The following is an 8,400-nucleotide window of genomic DNA, read 5'->3' on the forward strand; positions in this document are numbered from 1 at the left end:
TTGTACCTAATAAAATGGCCGGTGAGTATCTATCTATCTATCTATCTATCTATCTATCTATCTATCTATCTATCTATCTATCTATCTATCTATCTATCTATCTGTCTGTCTGTCTGTCTGTCTGTCTGTCTGTCTGTCTGTCTGTCTGTCTGTCTGTCTGTCTGTCTGTCTGTCTGTCTGTCTGTCTGTCTGTCTGTCTGTCTGTCTGTCTGTCTGTCTGTGTGTGTATGTATATATATATATATATATATATATATATATATATATATATGTGTGTGTGTGTATACAGTATATGCTTGTATATAACTGTAAATATGTATGTATATAACTGTTTTGACATTATTTACAAAATGTGGCTTAGAAATAACTAAATTATAATGGGTCAAGTGAAAAATATTCCACTGGCTAATACTAAAAATCCTTAATGTGTTGTCTGGTAAACATCTGAAATTTCATTCAAAATGATCTTAAAGATGTATCTATATATAGATGCTAAATATAAACATACTGATACTAACATCTAAAAACCATTTAATTTCACAGGACCTTTAAACTAAAGTGTTTCTTTCCAGACAGGATGACTAATGTTTCATAAATCTAATATGATAATCACGACCCTGGTGTCCGTCTGTGTCTGCTTTTAGCCGAGCGCTTGACTCAGTGTTTTTACAGTTGTCGGGGTCACAGAAGATCTGGCCTGGAGTGACGTGACTTGAGTGATGTCACCGCTTCTTCATTTGTCAAATTTGCACTCATGCAGTCATCTCAAGCCCGTCTTAATGAATTTGATGTTTGGTGTGATTCGATTAAGCAGACGGTCCTTTCCTTTCCAACAAACCTCTCTCTTTGCATACGTTACGGTCATCAGAGTATTAAAAACTCTCGGTTCAGCGAGCTCATGAGATGACCCCTCCAGAAATAAGTGCGTGACGGTTAAGGGTCCTAATATACAGTAATGAGCGCAACCCGGCAGTTCAAGCATCTGCCAGACACGCAGTGAGCTGAATGATGATCACGCACTCATCTCTATTAGTCAGAGAGGAAAAGTGATGCCCAGAGAAGCCTACAAAGAGCATCAAAAATACTATAGTAATTTAAAGTAAATACTGTACGGTTTGAAATCCAGCAAATTGATCACACAAGGAACAAATGAAAATTTAAATTTGTTGGTCCTTACCAAAGGGACCCTATACCGAGATCAAGAGGGAGGTATTTGAAATGAATCAAAAAGAGGAAGGGATATATCAGATTTAATCTGATGGGCTTTCTTTAGCACCGGGCTTTTAGACAAATAGGATAACCCCAGCACTTTTACCCCCCAATACTTTGCTGCAGGTAGGCATGGGACGATAACTGGTTTTAAGGTTTACCGCGGTTTGGAAAAGTCATGGTTTTCAAACCACAAACATTTTCATATCATTCCTCCCATTTCCCCAATTTCTGTTTAACGGAGAGAAGATTCTTTTCAAAGCATTTCTAAACATAATAGTTTTAATAACTCATTTCTAATAACTGATTTATTTTATCTGTGCCATGATGACAGTAAATAAAATTTGACTAGATATTTTTAGCACACCTCTATCCAGCTTAAAGTGACATTTAAAGGCTAAAATTAGGTTAACTAGGCAGGTTAGGGTAATTAGGCAAGTTATTGTATAATGATGGTTTATTCTGTAGACTATCGAAAAAAAATATTGCTTAAAGGGGCTAATAATGTTGACCTTAAAATGTTTTTAAAAAAAATAAAAAGCTGCTTTTATTCTAGCCGAAATAAAAACAATAAGACTTTCTCCAGAAGAAAAAATATTATCAGACATACTGTGAAAAAAAATGTCTTGCTCTGTTAAACATCATTTGGGAAATATTTAAAAAAGAAAAGAAATAAAGGGGGCTAATAATTGTGACTTCAACTGCGTGTGACTTTTTTGTTTGTTTGTTTTTCATGTGTGTTAAGACTATTTAATTTAGTTTATTATAGGGTAAAAATTATCTCCAGAAGAAAACAGCAGAAGTCAACCAAGATTTATTTTTTTTATTTAGCCACGTGTTATTGACATTTTAAGGGCCCTATCATACACCCGGTGCAGTGTGGCGCAAGGCGCGGCGCAATAGTCTTTTGGTAGTTTCAGCTTGGCACAAGAGTGGTTTTGAGGCGTTGCGCTACGCTGTTTAAATAGCAAATGCATTAGCGCTCATATGTGCGCCCATAGGCGTTCTGGTCTAAAAAGGAAGGCGTTCTGAGGTGGACCGCTGGCGCGTTGCTATTTTGAGAAACTATAATAGATTTTTCATCAGACCAAAACTAACCCGGTCTAAACTCCAGCGCAGAGTTGCGCCTCGCTTACACACTGCTTAATACACACAAGAGAGCAATAGGCAAATATCTTTACATATTAAAAAATGTAAATATTAAGGATATATATATATATAGGATATAATAAGAATAGATATAGGATATAAATATAAAGGATTAAAATATTACAAAACATATTATTTTCTAGCCTACATAAATATGAAAAATCACTGCTTTTATCTCTTCTTCATCTCGGGAGGCTTTTTCAGTTCATTCATAACAATTTGCTTTTGTATAATGTTATTATTATTAGCAGTATTATTTATTATATCCATATTTATATTTGTTTTATTAAAAACAAGCTTAGATTTGCCCACCTGCAGGTTTTAGACCATATGGGGCACAGCATGTGTTTTAGGATATAACTCAGGTTTTTGAGCACATTGTGTTATTATTGTTCATTTATTCGTTTGCTGTAAATTAGAACTGAATTTAGAAATAGTTTTGAAACAAATATTTGCGCTTAACAAACAAAATTATTTATTTATAGACTAATTGATGTCTGTGTGTAAAGGTTTCCCTATCCAAGAGCGAATGTGAAAGTAGATCTATTATCTCTCATTCTCACGCAGTAGATGCTCTGTTTAACAGTTTTCTGTTAAAAAAGCTGTTAACTGTTTGCTTGTGAAATGCTCATTTTTTCTTTTTCTTACTTTGCATCCTGTAAATAGCGAATGCGCTCTTGGCGCGACGCAGCTGGCTCTTAAAGGGAATGGGAGATGAGACTCTTATTGGTTTATTCTCAAAACACACCTATAACTCATTAAGAAAATAAACTCAACCTTTTTAGCCCATACGCCATGACGCAAAGCAGATTTTCCCGTCCTTAAATTAGCAAAAACGCGTTCTGACACGCCCTGAAAGCGTTTGCGCCCTGCGTTTTGCGCTCTGCGCATGGACCGTCAAAATAGAGCCCAAAATGTTCCTTTAAAAAAATATAGCGTTCAGTGTCCTAATTTAAAAAAATGTTTAGGGTGGATAAATCCAATTTTTTCACAGTGTTTTTTATCCAGATATTTAAAAAGAACATATTTTAGAGCAGTAATCAGGATACTGTGATACCGCAAAACCGTGATATATTTGTTCAAGATAATCATACCATCAGAATCTGAGACCGGCCCATGCCTAGCTGCAGTTAAAACCTTAGACAGCGAGTTCTTCTGTTTTACTTTTAAAGTAGCAAAGCAACAAATCAAAGATTAAGTTCAACTGGATATAGTGTTTGGTATGTGGTGTAGCGTTGTGCAGTGTCTGGTTTGTAGTGTAGTTGTGTGTTGTGTTGTGTAGTATCGGGAGCTCCAGCTGCTCTTCCCCCTCTGATCTGGTTTGTCAGCGCTGTATGCAGGCGTGTGGATTATCTGACTGATGAGCAGCTCTCAGTGCAGTGTATTCTGAGCGTGCCCAGAACGTGCCGAGTGACATCACTGACTCTGAGCTCATGGGGGCTCCGCCACGTGCCGCTCTGCGTAGTTTCTGCTCCAGCGCCAGATCCGATTCATTACCGAGCAGGCCAGAAAGAGACTTCTCAGAAAAAAATCAGCATGTGTTGCTGAGCAGCGGCTGGAGAACAGGATAAACCCAGCTCCTTTTCACCAGCCACGGGGACTTTCACTGACTACACTGACCCTGTTAAATCTTTATACACATATATTTCTAATTAAAGATGTTCAGTCGATTCAATTCATCTTTATTTCTCTAGCGCTTTTACAATGTAGATTGGGTCAAAGCAGCTTAACATAGACGTTCTAGTAAATTAAAACTGTTTGTAATGAATTACAGAGATTTCACCGTCATCATCACCACAGTCACATGTCAGTACAATTATAAAAGAAGACGCTTCAATCTTTGGACGTTAAATCAAGTTTATTTTTTAGATTAACATAACGGATATCCACACAGCAGTGGATATTAACGTGTATTCTGTCACATTTACCACGCAAAAACAGTGCAAAGTTAAACGCATTGCGTGTGACTCATCGTTGCAGAAAGGCTTGAATTAACTCCACAACAAATACATAAAATAATCATTGGTAATAGTTTCACTGTAGTATTTCTCAGAAACATTATGAGATCTGCTTCCTTCATGTCTGTCACAGTGCTGTTTATCTGATGCAGATGGAGACACACTCTGACAGGCACATGAGAATGGTGTGTAGGTAGAACTAGCATTGCAACAACTATGCACTATGCACAAGCAACACTAGAACTATGCACAAGCAACAAAAACAGCTACATTGTGCAGAAAATATAATATTTTGAAAGGTAAAATAAATAATCTGATGGGTGTTTTGAACTGAAACTTTGCAGACACCTTCAGGAGATACCATAGTATCTTAAAATTCCCGTGATGTGACTTAAATTTAACTGAAACATGAAAAGAGGGCTGGACATAGAGTAGCCCCTCCCCGTTTAAAAGTACATCCAATAGTGTTTCGTTATTATCACAGCTCTGCCACTCAGACTGATTGACCTCAAGCACACACAGTAATAGCCTCTTAAAGGGGGCAGGGCATGTCAGACACTAGAGAGCATTTGATTGGTCAGAATATAGAGCATGTGTGTGAAGTTTCAGCTCAAAATAATGTGCGACAAGTAATGTTTTATAACTGTCGCCTCACAGCAAGAAGGTCGCTGGTTCAAGCCCTGGTTATTTCAGTTGGCATTTTTGTGTGGAGTCTGCATGTTCTCCCTGTGTTCGTGTGGGTTTCCTTTGGGTGCTCCGGTTTCCCCATCAAGTCCAAAGACATGCGTTACAGGTGAATTGGGTAAGCTAAACTGTGCGTAATGTATGTGTATGGGTGTTTCCCTTTGATGGGTTGCAGCTGGAAGGGCATCCGCTGCGTAAAACATATGCTGGATAAGTTAGCGGTTCATTCCGCTGTGGTGACCCCTGATTAATAAAGGGACTAAGCAAAAAAGAAAATGAATGAGTGAACTCTATGAATCTGACCCTGATTTGATCCAAAATGCGCCATTTTGGTGACTATCACTTTAAGTTCAAATTAGATTGTGTTCTTTTCAGAAGAGGGCGGAGCTACACATCCCTGTGTGTCAGCATAGTGGCAGATTAAAAAACGAGACTGGCATCCTATGCCAATAAGGGAGAGATGGTCAATAGCAGGCGGTGCTTTCCCCTCTGATGACCCATATAAACGGAGAATGTCAATCAGAGTATTTCTGTTTTTATCAAGTGTGATTATAAATAATAGACTTAATATATTTATGGGCTGGTTATATTCACAATCTGCTGACATACAACTGTGTTTAAACTCCTTATGAAAGCGATTTCTCCATAATAGTTTTAAATGTTCAAGCAGTTTGCCATAGTGTTCAGGGTTTGGAAGGACAAATGATGATTTCCTAGATATGTTTTAATTAGAGCATAATCAAAAAGAAGGTCGCTGGTTTGAGCCTCAGCTGGGTCAGTTGGCGTTTCTATGTGGAGTTTGCATGTTCTCCCACTGTTAGTGTGGGTTCCTCCAGGTGCTCCGGTTTCCCCCACAGTCCAAAGAGATACGGTACAGGTGAATTGGGTAGGCTAAATTGGCCGTAGTGTATGAGTGTGAATGAGTGTGTATGGATGTTTCTCAGTGATGGGTTGCAGCTGGAAGGGCATCCGCTGTGTAAAACATATGCTGGATAAATTGGTGGTTCGTTCCGCTGTGGCGACCCCAGATTAATGAAGGGACTAAGCTGAAAAGAAAATGAAGGAATGCATGTTTTAAATGGTCAAAATCGCTAAATAGGACCGTCTGCTTACCATATGAGGCAGAAACACAAACATTAGAGCTGGAGTGTGTCATACTGGACTACTGACCTCATTAACAATAGCAGCTAACGCTTCGTTAGTTTTGGGAGAACACCAAAACCAAAGTCATTACAGAAGAGAGTTTCCATCCGTCTCATTTGCGCGTCCTCTAAAGTGATGTAATGCTTTCTGTGTTAAATCATTATTCCACCTTCTGCTATAAAAAAGTTGAAGTTAAATGATTGGCCCTCCAGTGCATTTCTCAAATATTTCCCAAATCATGTTTAACAGAGCAAGGAAATTTTCACAGTATTTCCTATAATATTTTTTCTTCTGGAGAAAGTCTTATTTGTTTTATTTCGACTAGAATATAAGCCGTTTTTAATTTATTTAAAGCCATTTTAAGTTCAATATTATTAGCCCCCTTTAAGAACATTCTTTTCGATTGTCTACAGAACAAACCATCGTTATACAATAACTAATTACCCTAGTTAAGCCTTTAATTGTCACTTTAAGCTGAATACTACTGTCTTGGTATCTAGTCAAATATGATTTACTGTCATCATAACAAGAATAAAAGAAATCAGCTATTAGAAATGAGTTATTAAATCTATTATGTTTAGAAATGTGTTGAAAACTGTGGGGGGGAAAATATAGAGGGGGCTAATAATTCAGACTTGAACTGTAAAATTAGAGTGTGTTAAGAGTGTATGAGTGTATATGTGGATATAGGTGATAGGTGATGTATTAGGGCTTGCCTCTGTCCTGTGCTGCAGCAGGGTTAGTGGTGTAGCGCGCAGGCAGGTTTAGCCTGTGTTAACCTAAATGAGATCAAACAGATTTAAAGGGCTGGGTGAGTGCAGTGACGCAGAGCTTTGTGTCCGCTGATCAATCCTGACTGACAGCTGCTCCACTCTGAGCTGGACCACTCACCCCTGCCTGACACACACTCACACACATACACACACTCCCTGACTAAAGTCTTGTCGCCTGTCCAAGTTTAAGGAACAGAACATAATAACCTGACTTCTAGTTGATCATTTGCTATCAGAAGTGGTTTATATGAGGCAAAGGCTTCTAGATTACACTTATTATAGCAAAATAAAATATGATCAAGCCTTGATTTTGAAGGATTTAATTAAGACAGTAAGGACTTTGCTTAGACAAAAGTCTTGTCACTGAACAAAAATAATGTCCAGTATAGAATATTTACATTTAGTCATTTAGCAGACGCTTTTATCCAAAGCGACTTACAAATGAGGACAAGGAAGCAATTTACACAACTAAGAGCAACAATGAATAAGTGCTATAGGCAAGTTTCAGGCCTGTAAAGTCTAAGAAGGGAAGTATTAGTAGTGTTAGTATTTTATTTTTTTTTTTTGGTACAGTTAGTGTGATATTCAGTGAGGCAATTGCAGATTAGGAAGTGAAGTGGAGAGTAAATAGTTGAGTTTTTAGTCGTTTCTTGAAAATAGCGAGTGACTCTGCTGTTCTGATGCAGTTAGGGAGTTCATTCCACCAACTAGGCAGATTGAGCGTTTGCTAAAGTGATTTCTTCCCCCTTTGGGATGGAACCACGAGGCGACGTTCATTCACAGAACGCAAGTTTCTGGAGGGCACATAGATCTGCAGAAGTGAGAGCAGATAAGAAGGAGCAAGGCCAGAAGTCACTTTGTAGGCAAACATCAGAGCTTTGAATTTGATGCGAGCAGCAACTGGGAGCCAGTGCAAACGGACTAGCAGCAGAGTGACATGTGCTCGTTTAGGTTCATTGAAGACCACTCGTGCTGCTGCGTTCTGGAGCAGTTGAAGAGGCTTGATAGAGTTAGCTGGAAGCCCGGCTAGTAGAGAGTTGCAGTAATCCAGTTTGGAGAGAACAAGAGCTTGAACAAGGAGTTGAGCTGCATGTTCAGATAAGAAGGGTCTGATCTAAAGTCCTGCTGCAGTGGAGACAGAATGAATATTGTGTCTGACTCCATCATGAGCTTGGAGGACTGCGTCCACACATCTCAGACTCAAATCACTGATTAATAAAGTCATCTGGAATGGCAAAGGAAGCGTTCTTGCAGGACTCACAGAGCTCATCAAGATACTTTGGATTCATCTTCAATGCCTCCTCCTTCATCTTACCCCAGACATGCTCAATAATGTTCATGTTTGGTGACTGGGCTGGCCAATCCTACTGCATCTTGACCTTCTTTGCTTTCAGGAGCTTTGATGTGGAGGCTGAAGTATGAGAAGGAGCGCTATCCTGCTGAAGAATTCGCCCTCTCCTGTGGTTTGTAATGTAATGGGCAGC

Source organism: Danio rerio, chromosome 16 (assembly GCF_052040795.2).
Source record: "Danio rerio strain M-AB ecotype USA chromosome 16, GRCz13ab, whole genome shotgun sequence".
Taxonomy (NCBI): Eukaryota; Metazoa; Chordata; class Actinopteri; order Cypriniformes; family Danionidae; genus Danio; species Danio rerio.